We start from the raw sequence: 15,000 nt of genomic DNA on the forward strand, positions 1-15,000 counted from the left end.
GGCCACTGGTCGCTCTCCGGGGCTCTGGCTGGCCTGAATCGCTGCAGTGTCAAATCGTCTGAAGACGACTTAGGTACCTGTCGTGGTGTCGTAAGTAGTAGAGCAGCCACCACACTGCGATCTATTGAGGCTTAGCCTCTGACTGGAAGGTTTGTCCGCGGTACGAAACCGAAACGTTCATCCTTCCTGCGAGATCGCAAAGACTGTACGAGTGCAAAACCGCATGGCCAGATGGCCCGTTCGCTCGGGTTCGCCCGAAAATGGAGGAACCACCATACGGGACCCAAAGCCGCGTGAAGTACGAAAGGAACCGCGTGGTCGGGACCCGAAAAAGGCTTGAGCCGCGTGAAGTACGAAAGGAACCGCGCGGTCAAAAGTCGAGGTGTGTTTGACCTGGTGCCACGTGAAGTACGAAAGGAACCACGTGGTCGAGTAGGGCTCGACCCTAAACCGCGCCAAGTACGAAAGGAACCGCGCGGTAGGGGCTCGAAACAAAGCTCGGCCCTGAACCGCGCCAAGTACGGAAGGAACGGCGCGGAGAGGGCTCGACACGAAGCTCGACCCTAAACCGCGCCAAGTACGGAAGGAACAGCGCGGCTAAGGGTTCGAAATAGAGCTCTACCTTGAACCGCGCCAAGTACGAAAGGAACAGCGCAACTAAGGGGCTCGAAGCAAAGCTCGATCCTGAACCGCGCCAAGTACGAAAGCAACCGCGCGGTCGGGACTCGAAACAAGGCTCGACCCTAAACCGTGCCAAGTACGAAAGGAACTGCACGGTAAGAGCTCGAAACAAGGTTCGATTCTGAACCGCGCTAACTGCGCGGTCAGTACTCAAAACAAGGCTCGACCCTAAACCGCGCAAAGTACGAAAGGAACCGCGCGGTAGGGGCTCGAGACAAAGCTCGGCCCTAAACCGCGCCAAGTACGGAAGGAACGGCGCGGAGAGGGCTCGAGACAAAGCTCGACCCTAAACCGCGCCAAGTACGGAGGGAACAGCGCGGCTAAGGGCTCGAAACAAACCCTAAACCGCGCCAAGTACGGAGGGAACAGCGCGGCTAAGGGCTCGAAACAAACCCTAAACCGCGCCAAGTACGGAAGGAACGGCGCGGAGAGGGCTCGAGACAAAGCTCGACCCTAAACCGCGCCAAGTACGGAGGGAACAGCGCGGCTAAGGGCTCGAAACAAACCCTGAACCGCGCCAAGTACGAAAGGAACGGCGCGCAGTAGGGGTTTAAAACAAAGCTGGTCCCAAAACCGCGCCAAGTACGAAAGGAACAGCGCGGTCGAGACTCGGAAGAAAAAGCTTTCAAAGTGTCGTAGCACGATGCACACTGCTGTTCGTGTGGAACAAACGTGACTACCGTGCTGTACGGTGGAGTTCTGTGCGCAAAAGCGGCGGGTGTGTTTCTAAGCACCACAGCGTTGTGTCAAAAAAGAGGTGCCTGAGAGAAACGCATGCGACTGCCGTGCTTTGCGGCATAGCACCGTGCGCAAAAACGGTGCGCATGCAAGAGGTGTCAGAGCTAGCGAACTTTTGCCACGAGCAACAGGTCACTAAAAGCCTATAGATGACGGTGTTGGAGGAAAAGAAAAATATCGAGAAAGCACTGCGGTGTGCCGTGCGTAGGGACGGGCGCGCGTGCCACATGCCGCCGAAATATGGGTGTCGGAGAAAACAGAGTGCCGCGCGTAACGAGGGGCGCGCGTGTTACAGAGAGATATGCCCAAACGCATGAAAGTGTACGCAGGTGTCCTAAGGCAGTTTTTTTTTTTTTTCCTCATTTTGATGTCGCCCCGGCTGACGTGGTTTTCGTTTTTCCGTGCCGCCCCGGCTGACGCGGTTTTCGTTTTTCCGTGCCGCCCCGGCTGACGCAGTTTTTGCGCCGCCCCGGCTGACGCGGTTTTCGCGCCGCCCCGGCTGACGCGGTTCCGACTTTGCACTTTTTGGCTCACCCCGGCTGGCGGCCCACTCACTCGATCGCCAGGTCTGTTTGCCCCGGTGGTTCCACCGCCAGGCTTAAGCGCGAACTTTTTTTGTTTGTTTTCTTTTGATTAAGCGCAAGCTTTTTTCTTTGTTTTCTTTTGATTAAGCGCGGGCTTTTTTCTTTGTTTTTTTTGCATTCGCCCCGGCAGACGCGGTTTTTGCGCCGCCCCGGCTGACGCGGTTTTTGCCGCCCCGGCTGACGCAGTTCGGACTTAGCACTTTTCGGCTGTGCCTGGCTGGCGGCCCACTCACTCGATCGCCATGTCTGTTTGCCACAGTTTTCCCGGTGGTGCCGCACCCGGGCTCGCCCCGGCTGACGCGGTTTCGTGCCGCCCCGGCAGACGCGGTTTTCGCGCCGCCCCGGCTGACGCGGTTTCGTGCCGCCCCGGCAGACGCGGTTTTTTGCCGCCCCGGCAGACGCGTTTTTTTTTTCTTTCGCCCCGGCTGACGCAGTTTTCGCGCCGCCCCGGCAGACGCGGTTTTCGCGCCGCCCCGGCAGACGCGGTTTTTTGCGCCGCCCCGGCTGACGCAGTTCGGACTTGGCACTTTTTGGCTGAGCCTGGCTGGCGGCCCACTCACTCGATCGCCATGTCTGTTTGCCACAGTTTTCCCGGTGGTGCCGCACCCGGGCTCGCCCCGGCTGACGCAGTTTTCGCGCCGCCCCGGCTGACGCGGTTTCGTGCCGCCCCGGCAGACGCGGTTTTTTGCGCCGCCCCGGCTGACGCGGTTTTTTGCCGCCCCGGCTGACGCAGTTCGGACTTGGCACTTTTCGGCTGTGCCTGGCTGGCGGCCCACTCACTCGATCGCCATGTCTGTTTGCCACAGTTTTCCCGGTGGTGCCGCACCCGGGCTCGCCCCGGCAGACGCGTTTTTTTTTTTCTTTCGCCCCGGCTGACGCAGTTTTCGCGCCGCCCCGGCTGACGCGGTTTCGTGCCGCCCCGGCAGACGCGGTTTTTTGCGCCGCCCCGGCTGACGCGGTTTTTGCCGCCCCGGCTGACGCAGTTCGGACTTAGCACTTTTTGGCTGAGCCTGGCTGGTGGCCCACTCACTCGATCGCCATGTCTGTTAGCCACAGTTTTCCCGGTGGTGCCGCACCCGGGCTCGCCCCGGCTGACGCAGTTTTCGCGCCGCCCCGGCTGACGCGGTTTCGTGCCGCCCCGGCAGACGCGGTTTTCGCGCCGCCCCGGCTGACGCGGTTTTTGCCGCCCCGGCTGACGCAGTTCGGACTTAGCACTTTTCGGCTGTGCCTGGCTGGCGGCCCACTCACTCGATCGCCATGTCTGTTTGCCACAGTTTTCCCGGTGGTGCCGCACCCGGGCTCGCCCCGGCTGACGCAGTTTTCGCGCCGCCCCGGCTGACGCGGTTTCGTGCCGCCCCGGCAGACGCGGTTTTCGCGCCGCCCCGGCTGACGCGGTTTCGTGCCGCCCCGGCAGACGCGGTTTTTTGCCGCCCCAGCTGACGCAGTTCGGACTTAGCACTTTTTGGCTGAGCCTTGCTGGCGGCCCACTCACTCGATCGCCATGTCTGTTTGCCACAGTTTTCCCGGTGGTGCCGCACCCGGGCTCGCCCCGGCAGACGCGTTTTTTTTTTTCTTTCGCCCCGGCTGACGCAGTTTTCGCGCCGCCCCGGCAGACGCGGTTTTCGCGCCGCCCCGGCAGACGCGGTTTTTTGCGCCGCCCCGGCTGACGCGGTTTTTTGCCGCCCCGGCTGACGCAGTTCGGACTTGGCACTTTTTGGCTGAGCCTGGCTGGCGGCCCACTCACTCGATCGCCATGTCTGTTTGCCACAGTTTTCCCGGTGGTGCCGCACCCGGGCTCGCCCCGGCTGACGCAGTTTTCGCGCCGCCCCGGCAGACGCGGTTTCGTGCCGCCCCGGCAGACGCGGTTTTTTGCGCCGCCCCGGCTGACGCGGTTTTTTGCCGCCCCGGCTGACACGGTTCGGACTTTGCACTTTTCGGCTGTGCCTGGCTGGCGGCCCACTCACTCGATCGCCATGTCTGTTTGCCACAGTTTTCCCGGTGGTGCCGCACCCGGGCTCGCCCCGGCAGACGCGTTTTTTTTTTTTTTTCTTTCGCCCCGGCTGACGCAGTTTTCGCGCCGCCCCGGCTGACGCGGTTTCGTGCCGCCCCGGCAGACGCGGTTTTTTGCGCCGCCCCGGCTGACGTGGTTTTTGCCGCCCCGGCTGACGCAGTTCGGACTTTGCACTTTTTGGCTGAGCCTGGCTGGCGGCCCACTCACTCGATCGCCATGTCTGTTTGCCACAGTTTTCCCGGTGGTGCCGCACCCGGGCTCGCCCCGGCAGACGCGTTTTTTTTTTTTCCTTCGCCCCGGCAGACGTGGTTCCCCCCCCCCCCTCCGTCTTTCTTTTTGTTTTTTTTTTTCGCCGCGGCTGAAGTGGATTTTTCGGTGCCTCGACGCCCCGGTAGTCGCGGTTTTTCCGTTTCCGCACGGCCCCGGCTGACGCTGCTCGGTCACAGTCGCCTTTTGTGGTGATTGCAGACTTCTTGAGCGCGGGTGTTTTTTTTTTTTGTTGTTGTTGTTGTTTTATTACGCATTCGCTCCAGCAGACGCTGTTTAGACTTTTTGTTTCCTCTTTTATCCTGCGACGAGGTGACGAGGTTTATTCGGTGCCCCGCCGCCCCGGCTGAAGTGATTTTTCCTGTCCCGTGCCGCCCCGGCTGACGCGGTTGGGACTTCGCGTTTGTTCGGCCGCCACGGGTTTTGGCGCACTCGCTCGGTTGCTTGTTGTTGCCACTTGTTGCGAACCCAGGTTTCTTGAGCGAGCGCGGGCGTTTTTTCTTCCTTTCTTTCTTTGTTCTATGTGTTAGCGAATCGGCCTTTAATATCACACGAGGACTCACAACCAACAATTTTCAGTTTGAAGTGTAAAAAATCTGCAGGTGTTGACGTAACTGACTTGCCCCGTACCCTTGAGTACATCCATGAAGTTCTCGTAGTACTACTAAATCGCATTATTCCAAGTGGAGAAATTCCCATAAACTTGCAAACCTCTACACGAAAATCGGTGCGCGTGATAAAGTTGAAAATTATCGTCCGATATCAAATGTGCCTTCTATAACACAAATTCTAGGAAAAAAAAAAAAAACACTTGTTCGCCGTTTTCTGCGCCGTGACTGGCAGCACTCCGGCGAAGCGAAACGGGGTCGATTCGAGCACGATATCGGCGTCTTTCGACGTGCTCGCCGGCGACCGTCGCACGAGTACGTCGCACGAGCGCGTCTGCCGGGGCGCCGTTTGCGAAGCCGACGCAAAAGTGGGAACCGCCGCTCGGATGATCGCCGCTTTCGGCAGAGTGAGTGTTGGCACTCCGGGGAAGCGAAACAGCGTGAATGCGCCCACGAAATCGGCGTATTTTGAAGTGCCCGCCGGCGACCGTCGCACGAGTACGGTAAACCGCGTCAGCCGGGGCGTAGTTCGGGACGCCGACGAAAAAGTGGGAAGCGCAACTCGGATCTTCGCCGTTTTTGCAGGAGTGAGTGGCGGCCCTCCTGCGAGACCAAGAAGCATCGATTCGTGCACGAATTCGGCGCCTTTCGACGTGATCGCCGGCGACCGTCGCTCGAGTAGGGCAAACCGCGTCTGCCGGGGCGGGCTTCGGGACGCCGATGCGAAAGTGGGAAACGCTGCTCGGATGTTCGCCGTTTTTGGCCGAGTGAGTGCTGGCACACGGGCGAAGCCAAACGGGGCCGATTACGGCACGATATCGGCGTCTTTCGACGTGCCCGCCGGCGACCGTCGCACGAGTACGGTAAACCGCGTCAGCCCGGGCGGAGTTCGGGACGCCGATGCGAAAGTGGAGAACGCCGCTCGGATCTTCGCCGTTTTTGGAGGAGTGAGTGGCGGCACTCCGGAGAAGCCAGGGAGCGCCAATTAGCGCACGATATCGGCGTCTTTCGACGCGCTCGCCGGCGACCGTCGCACGAGTAGGGCAAACCGCGTCTGCCGGGGCGGGGTTTACGACGCCGACGCAAAAGTGGGAACCGCCGCTCGGATGTTGGCCGTTTTTGGCAGAGTGAGTGCTGGCACTCCGGCGACGCGAAAGAGCGCGAATGCGCCCACGAAAGTGGCGTATTTGGACGTGCGTGACGGCGACCGCTGCAGGAGTACGAAAAACCACGTCAGCCGGGGCGAGCGACACACGGCGGTCTGGGTGCTTATCGCTGCTATTATAGGGGCACCCCGGCAGACGCAGAAAAAAAAAAAAAAATTTTCGACCTTCTTTTTTGCTGGTCGAGCTCGGGTAACCCAGGTCGCAATGGGAGCCGCGCACGAAAGCGGCGTCGCGAGACGCGTTCGCGGTCGCTAGTCGCACGAGCTCGGCAACCGCGTCAGCCGGCGCGGAGTTCGGGATGCCGACGGCTAAGTGGGTACCGCTGCTCGGATGTTCGCCGTTTTTGGCCGAGTGAGTGCTGGCACTCCGGTGAAGCCAAGGAGCGCCAATTCGTGCACGATATCGGCGTCTTTCGACGTGCCCGCCGGCCACCGCCGCACGAGTACGGCAAACCGCGTCTGCCGGGGCGGGGTTCGCGACGCGTACGCAATAGTGGGAACCGTCGCTCGGATGTTCGTCGTCTTTGGCCGAGCGAGTGCTGGCACTCCGGCGAAGCGAAACGGGGCCGATTCGGGCACGATATCGGCGTATTTCGACGTGCTCGCCGGCGACCGTCGCACGAGTACGGCAAAGCGCGTCTGCCGGGGCGAGGTTTGCGACGCCGACGAAAAAGTGGGAAGCGCCGCTCGGATCTTCGCCGTTTTTGCAGGAGTGAGTGGCGGCCCTCCTGCGAGACCAAGAAGCATCGACTCGCGCACGATATCGGTGTCTTTCGACGTGCCCGCCGGCCACCGCCGCACGAGTACGGCAAACCGCGTATGCCGGGGCGGGGTTGGCGACGCCGACGCAAAAGTGGGAACCGCCACTAGGATGTTCGCCGTTTTTGGCAGAGTGAGTGCTGGCACTCCGGCGAAGCGAAAGAGCGCGAATGCGCCCACGAAAGTGGCGTGTTTGGACGTGCTTGACGACGACCACCGCAGGAAAACGAAAAACCACGTCAGCCGGGGCGAGCGACCCATGGCGGTCTGGGTGCTTATCGCTGCTATTATAGGGGCACCCCGGCAGACGCAAAAAAAAAAAAAAATTTTTTTCGACATTCTTTTTTGCTCGTCGACCTCGGGTGACCCAGGTCGCAGTGGGAGCCGCGCACGAAAGCGGCGTCGCGAGACGGCTTCGCGGTCGCTAGTCGCACGAGCTCGGCAACCGCGTCTGCCGGGGCGGAGTTCGGGACGCCGACGGCTAAGTGGGAACCGCCGCTCGGATGTTCGCCGTTTGTGGCCGAGTGAGTGCTGGCACTCCGGCGAAGCCAAACAAGGCCGATTCCGGCACGATATCGGCGTCTTTCTACGTGCTCGCCGGCGACCGTCGCACGAGTACGGCAAAGTGCGTCTGCCGGGGCGGGGTTTGCGACGCGTACGCAATAGTGAGAACCGTCGCTCGGATGTTCGTCGTCTTTCGCCGAGCCAGTGCTGGCAATCCGGCGAAGCCGAACGGAGCCGATTCGGGCACGATATCGGCGTCTTTCCACGTGCTCGCCGGCGACCGTCGCACGAGTACGGTAAACCGCGTCAGCCGGGGCGGAGTTCGGGACGCCGATGCGAAAGTGGGAAGCGCCGCTCGGATCTTCGCCGTTTTTGGAGGAGTCAGTGGCGGCACTCCGGTGAAGCCAAGGTGCGCCAATTCGCGCACGATATCGGCGTCTTTCGACGTGCCCGCCGGCCACCGTCGCACGAGTACGGCAAACCTCGTCTGCCGGGGCGGGGTTTGCGACGCCGACGCAAAAGTGGGAACCGCCGCTCGGATGTTCGCCGTTTTTGGCAGAGTGAGTGCTGGCACTCCGGCGAAGCGAAAGAGCGCGAATGCGCCCACGAAAGTGGCGTGTTTGGACGTGCTTGACGACGACCACCGCAGGAAAACGAAAAACCACGTCAGCCGGGGCGAGCGACCCATGGCGGTCTGGGTGCTTATCGCTGCTATTATAGGGGCACCCCGGCAGACGCAAAAAAAAAAAAAATTTTTTTCGACATTCTTTTTTGCTCGTCGACCTCGGGTGACCCAGGTCGCAGTGGGAGCCGCGCACGAAAGCGGCGTCGCGAGACGGCTTCGCGGTCGCTAGTCGCACGAGCTCGGCAACCGCGTCTGCCGGGGCGGAGTTCGGGACGCCGACGGCTAAGTGGGAACCGCCGCTCGGATGTTCGCCGTTTGTGGCCGAGTGAGTGCTGGCACTCCGGCGAAGCCAAACGGGGCCGATTCCGGCACGATATCGGCGTCTTTCTACGTGCTCGCCGGCGACCGTCGCACGAGTACGGCAAAGTGCGTCTGCCGGGGCGGGGTTTGCGACGCGTACGCAATAGTGAGAACCGTCGCTCGGATGTTCGTCGTCTTTCGCCGAGCCAGTGCTGGCACTCCGGCGAAGCCGAACGGAGCCGATTCGGGCACGATATCGGCGTCTTTCCACGTGCTCGCCGGCGACCGTCGCACGAGTACGGTAAACCGCGTCAGCCGGGGCGGAGTTCGGGACGCCGATGCGAAAGTGGGAAGCGCCGCTCGGATCTTCGCCGTTTTTGGAGGAGTCAGTGGCGGCACTCCGGTGAAGCCAAGGTGCGCCAATTCGCGCACGATATCGGCGTCTTTCGACGTGCCCGCCGGCCACCGTCGCACGAGTACGGCAAACCTCGTCTGCCGGGGCGGGGTTTGCGACGCCGACGCAAAAGTGGGAACCGCCGCTCGGATGTTCGCCGTTTTTGGCAGAGTGAGTGCTGGCACTCCGGCGAAGCGAAAGAGCGTGAATGCGCCCACGAAAGTAGCGTATTTGGACGTGCTTGACGGCGACCGCCGCAGGAGTACGAAAAACCACGTCAGCCGGGGCGAGCGACCCACGGCGGTCTGGGTGCTTATCGCTGCTATTATAGGGGCACCCCGGCAGACGCAGAAAGAAAAAAAAAAATGGGGACATGGCGTGCGTCACCGTGCGGCTTCGCAGCGTTGCCGAAGTCGCCGAGCCCTTCGACTGAGCCGAACGGCGGACAGGGAACGTTGGTCGGCCGTTCTAACCTGTCGGTGCCACGCCGAGACGTCGTTAAGGAAAACCGCGTCGTGGGCCTCTACGACGCCGTCGAGTCGTTGTACGTTTGGTGTCCAGCGTGTCGGCGGCGAGTAGCGGACACGTCGTTCACGACTTCGGTCTTTCGCAGTCGACGCGAACTTGCGGAGAGTCGTGGTGCCTCACGTTTTCGGCAGAAACCGCGGCGGAATTTTCCCGTGCGTGCGCGCACGACCTCGGTGCTGTGCCGTCAGCGTAGTGTTGCACAAACTCGTGGCCTACCCAAGGTGCGGTACGTTTGCGGCCGTATCCTCGGTGGGAATTTCGTGAGTAGGGTCGCAAATTCTACGACCTCGGCGGGTTTGAGAGCGACGTAGACTTGTGGCACGCTCAACATGCCACACGTTTCGGGGCACACCCGCGGTGAAATTTTCTCGAGTACGCTCGTATTAGGGCCCAAGGAGGTCTGGGTACTTATCGCTGCTATTATGTGGGGGTTCTCGTGAGCGGCGTACGCGAAAGCGACCGGGTGTCTGATATGCGGCGGGCTTCGGCCTCGTCAAGCGTGTCCTCGGGTCTGCTCCAGGGGAATCCACGGCAGTCGTCTGCAGCCTCATCCGCTTGATGCGTTAGGGGCTGGTTGTCGGACGGTGCCGTTTTACCACGATATCGAGGTGTGTTCCGTGTCGTCCTCGGGCGATTCAGATGCGAAAGCGCCGAAGACGCGGGCGTGACCCGTCGTCTGGCGGCTTTGCAGTCTCGGCTCCGTTGCTAGTTCCGGCCGGTCCACCGACAGTGCAGCGGGCTTGGGCAACCCGCACGGCGCGACCGAGTCGATGCAACGAAAAAGAGCGAGCATGAACGTGCTTCTTGCCGCACGGCTCCCACTCGTCTTTCGGGAAGGTTGTGCCGTAGCGAGCTCGAACGCCGTCATCTCGGAGTGCAAAATAAGCGTGTTGGGGCGCCTGAAGGTGGCCTCCGCCGCACACAGACTGCGTCCGGCCCGCCGAGGGCGAGGACGGACGCGCAGTCGAACGATTACCTGGTTGATCCTGCCAGTAATCATATGCTTGTCTCAAAGATTAAGCCATGCATGTCTAAGTACATGCCGAAATAAGGCGAAACCGCGAATGGCTCATTAAATCAGTTATGGTTCCTTAGATCGTTTCTTCCTACTTGGATAACTGTGGCAATTCTAGAGCTAATACATGCAGTGAGCCTGGAGCCCTTTGGGTAACGGGTGCTTTTATTAGACCAAGATCGATCGGGTTTCGGCCCGTATTGTGTGGTGACTCTGGATAACTTTGTGCTGATCGCATGGCCACGAGCCGGCGACGTTTCTTTCAAGTGTCTGCCTTATCAACTTTCGATGGTAGGTTACTTGCTTACCATGGTTGTTACGGGTAACGGAGAATCAGGGTTCGATTCCGGAGAGGGAGCCTGAGAAACGGCTACCACATCCAAGGAAGGCAGCAGGCGCGCAAATTACCCACTCCCGGCACGGGGAGGTAGTGACGAAAAATAACAATACGGGACTCTTTTGAGGCCCCGTAATTGAAATGAGTACACTCTAAATCCTTTAACGAGGATCAATTGGAGGGCAAGTCTGGTGCCAGCAGCCGCGGTAATTCCAGCTCCAATAGCGTATACTAAAGCTGCTGCGGTTAAAAAGCTCGTAGTTGGATCTCAGTTCCAGACGAGTAGTGCATCTACCCGATGCGACGGCTCGGACTGAACATCATGCCGGTTCTTTCTTGGTGCACTTCATTGTGTGCCTCGAGATGGCCGGTGCTTTTACTTTGAAAAAATTAGAGTGCTCAACGCAGGCGAGTCGCCTGAATAAACTTGCATGGAATAATAGAACAAGACCTCGTTTCTGTTCTGTTGGTTTTTGGAATACGAGGTAATGATTAAGAGGGACGGACGGGGGCATTCGTATTGCGGCGCTAGAGGTGAAATTCTTGGACCGTCGCAAGACGAACTACTGCGAAAGCATTTGCCAAGAATGTTTTCATTGATCAAGAACGAAAGTCAGAGGTTCGAAGGCGATCAGATACCGCCCTAGTTCTGACCATAAACGATGCCAACCAGCGATCCGCCTGAGTTACTCAAATGACTCGGCGGGCAGCTTCCGGGAAACCAAAGTATTTGGGTTCCGGGGGAAGTATGGTTGCAAAGCTGAAACTTAAAGGAATTGACGGAAGGGCACCACCAGGAGTGGAGCCTGCGGCTTAATTTGACTCAACACGGGAAAACTTACCCGGCCCGGACACTGGGAGGATTGACAGATTGAGAGCTCTTTCTTGATTCGGTGGATGGTGGTGCATGGCCGTTCTTAGTTGGTGGAGCGATTTGTCTGGTTAATTCCGATAACGAACGAGACTCTAGCCTATTAAATAGGTGCGGGGTTCCCAGCACCTTACAACCTTCTTAGAGGGACAAGCGGCTCCTAGCCGCACGAAACAGAGCAATAACAGGTCTGTGATGCCCTTAGATGTCCGGGGCCGCACGCGCGCTACACTGAAGGAAGCAGCGTGTCTTTATCCCTGTCTGAAAAGACTGGGTAACCCGTGGAACTTCTTTCGTGATTGGGATAGGGGCTTGCAATTGTTCCCCTTGAACGAGGAATTCCCAGTAAGCGCGAGTCATAAGCTCGCGTTGATTACGTCCCTGCCCTTTGTACACACCGCCCGTCGCTACTACCGATTGAATGATTTAGTGAGGTCTTCGGACCGATGTCCGGCGCGGCCTTTCGGTTGCGCCGGTCTGTTGGAAAGATGACCAAACTTGATCATTTAGAGGAAGTAAAAGTCGTAACAAGGTTTCCGTAGGTGAACCTGCGGAAGGATCATTAACGGATTGTGAAGGGTGAGCGCCTCAGCTGCGTCTGCGCCCGACACTTTCTGCCGCTGACCCCGTTTGGACGCGGGGTCGGCTTTTCCCCACGGGGCTGCCTGAATGTGGAGCGGCACCCCGTGACAAATTGTTGCGCCCAGCGGACGCCAACACCGCGACCTTGGACGGTCGGCCAGGTGGCGGACGCGGGTACAAACGGCGCAACGCACTCATAGGTCGGCTTTCGACCCGCCACTGCACCGTGGCTCGAAGCGCTCGAAATGCGCGACCCGACCGCTGCGGGACCGCCTAGTACTGTAAACAGGAGCGGCGGAGCGCGAACGGCGAGTCGTGGTTACGTCGGTAGAAGGCGAGGCTGCGCGTTCCCGAAACGCCAGCCGAGTGCCCTCCCGACCGTTCGAGCGTGCAAGAACGAGACCCGACAATCGCGCGGCGACTGCCAAGTACGAGAGGAACGGCACAAGCGTCGGCGGTCGGTCAAGGAACTGGCGATGTGACGGGTCCGCTGTGCACCAGTGCATACCGTCCCGCCGTCCGCGGCAAGCGCCTCCGCGTCCTCGGGTGACGGAGGCTGCCGGTCGGTTCTTGCAGGCGAGGGATCTCGCTGGCACCGGTTCGCGTTGACGCGCGGCCGGTCATGGCACGGCGATGCGACGGCCGAGGTGCGCAGTACTCGATGGAGGAACCGCACGCTCCGATGACCGTCCCGCCCTCCGCGGCGTATGCGTACCGACCGTAATGGTTGCAGCAGCGCCGGCCGGCTTTTGAATTCGCCACACGAAACACGGTGCGAGATCGCGGTTAGGGGAGCGTCGACGTTGCCAGGCGTTTTGCTTGCTGCCGAGGGAAAGGCGGCACGGCCACGTCGCGCTCGTCGCGATTAGCGGGTCTGCGCGCTTTGGGAAGGTGCCGCAACGACTTGCCGAAAGAGGAAGCACGGAAGAACGAGGGACTTGGACGTCCCGACAATTGAACGCACTTGCGGCCAGGCCCTTGCTGGCTTCGTTCTTCCGCCTCGAGTAGGCTCGTACGCGGCTCCGGCGCCGAAAGTGGTCCTTGGCACCGACTTCGGTGGACGTGGGAAGTGCCGCGCAAGTACGGCGCGCCTGGCTCCACCTGTTGGCTAAAGTAGGCAGCCGGATCGGCATTTTGGTGTGCGGTGGCAAACCGTGGATGCGAAAAAAGCTTGTGCGATTTCGTGGAACAAAAAGCGGGGGTCCCCCTTTTTATGCGGAGGAGACCGACCCGCCCGCCGTGGTGAACCGCGACGCCACGGTAAAAACGGGAGAGGCTTGTCGATGGGACCGTGCATCCCGCGCTCCACGGAGGCCGGGAGGCGGCCGCCCGAGGAAATGTGTAGCCGTCGAGGCCCGCATCTGCGTGCACTCTTATCCAAATGGGTGTACCGCAGGCATTTTCTGGTTAGGCGGGCCAATGAGAGCGAGCACACAACGATACCTACGGGTCCGGCTTGGAGAACCGGCTTCGACGCCTCCCGAGTATTTATAGAGGGGTGGACCACGAAAGCACTCGCAAGTAGCGGAAGCGAAACGCCGTCCGAAACACACCGTTTGCTCGATTTGCGGCAGCCGAAAAAGGCGCGGCAGAGTTTTGGAGTCCAAGCGTGCGCTGAAAAGCGCCCTTCTTGGCCACTGTTTGGCCGAGTGCCAGAAACGTTTGGTTTTGACTGTACGGAATTGAACAAACACTTTTTCACGACTCTAAGCGGTGGATCACTCGGTTCTCGGGTCGATGAAGAACGCAGCCAGCTGCGAGACTTGGTGTGAATTGCAGGACACACTGAGCACTGATTCTTTGAACGCACATTGCGGCCTTGGGTCTTCCCTTGGCTTCGTCTGTCTGAGGGTCGGATCACATATCAAGAGAGCCTTCGGCGCACAAGGGAACGTGAGCCGTCGACTCGTTTTGACCGCGTCGGCAACACGGACAGCACGCTGAACACCTCACAGCGAGCGCCAACAGCGGCCACTCAAGGGCGAGACGGTGGCGACCGTCGTGCCAGAGCCCAACCGAAACGGGGGCGACCGACTGCATTGAGGATGTGGCACCTCGTTGAGACCGCCGCAGGACTTCGAGTCGGAAGGAAGCCTGCAGGGAAAGTGCGGTCGAGGTTGCGTACTCCTCTCTGCGACCGGGCGCGCAAGAGCTGCGAGAGCCACGGACGCGCAACTTTAACGCACGGTAAACACGAGGAGCGAAAGCCGGCCAGCAAAGCTTCTCCAGCCGTGCGCAAAGTGCGCGAGATCGCAGCCTTGCGTTGCGCTTGTTGCCCTCGAAGTAAGCAGGGTGTCCCGTAGACCGGGCGCTCGAACACGCTGCGGGGCCGTGCCTCCTCCAGGCTTTGCCGCGCGAACAGGGAACGTTCGCGCGCAAAGCGCAGGGAGGTGAGGAGGCTGCGCCCGACGTTTGCGGTTCGCTGCGTACGCGGTTGATGCGGAGAGCACGGCGCGACGACTTGCCGCGAAGCGGAAAAAGTCTCCCGCACGAGTTGGCGAAACGTTGGCGAAGCTTAAGGCGTTCTCGTCGTAGTCCGCCGTCGGTCTAAGTGCTTCGCAGTTCCCGTCCCGTTCAAAAAACTGGGCCACTCCAGTTGGGGCGGGGGCGACGCTACACGAGACGATGCCTCTCGCCAGGCTGCGTGGCTGCCCTTGCGGCGGCGGCGACTGGCCTCGGCGGTGTTTGGGCTTTCGACACGGTCGTTTATCACGCAACTGCTCGGACGACGCACGCGCGCAGCGGAATGCCGCTTGCCAGCCTTGTGAAGATGTGACCCTGTACAGGGTTGCGGGCGCACTTGGTAGGGCGTCGTACTCGGTTCGCGATGGGTTTACGAACGTGTCCCGTCACTTCCACGTCACACCGGTTGTGCGCCGCACGCGTGCAGCGGGGAAGCCGATTGCCAGCCTTGTGAAGAAGTGGCCCTGTACAGGGTTGCGGGCGCACTTGGTAGGGCGAGCGCACGCGGTCGTGCAGGAAGTTGATGGAAGCGAATGTATCCGCTGTCGACCTCAGATCAGGCGAGACA

The 15,000-nt window shown here is 60.4% G+C and overlaps 3 non-coding genes across 3 annotated transcripts in view; all 3 read left to right on the forward strand.

The window, feature by feature from the left end:
• The first annotated feature begins 10,137 nt into the window (after nt 1-10,137).
• Nucleotides 10,138-11,952, forward strand: LOC142795114 (small subunit ribosomal RNA). The gene has a single exon (XR_012892770.1). It is a non-coding gene; the product is annotated as a small subunit ribosomal RNA (ribosomal RNA).
• A 1,719-nt stretch (nt 11,953-13,671) lies between these two features.
• Nucleotides 13,672-13,824, forward strand: LOC142795111 (5.8S ribosomal RNA). The gene has a single exon (XR_012892767.1). It is a non-coding gene; the product is annotated as a 5.8S ribosomal RNA (ribosomal RNA).
• A 1,154-nt stretch (nt 13,825-14,978) lies between these two features.
• LOC142795112 (large subunit ribosomal RNA) overlaps nt 14,979-15,000 on the forward strand; it is a 3,958-nt gene continuing 3,936 nt past the window's right edge. The window contains exon 1 of the ribosomal RNA XR_012892768.1: nt 14,979-15,000. This exon is cut by the window's right edge and continues 3,936 nt beyond it. This is a non-coding gene — a ribosomal RNA (large subunit ribosomal RNA).

Source organism: Rhipicephalus microplus, unplaced genomic scaffold (assembly GCF_043290135.1).
Source record: "Rhipicephalus microplus isolate Deutch F79 unplaced genomic scaffold, USDA_Rmic scaffold_551, whole genome shotgun sequence".
NCBI lineage: Eukaryota > Metazoa > Arthropoda > Arachnida > Ixodida > Ixodidae > Rhipicephalus > Rhipicephalus microplus.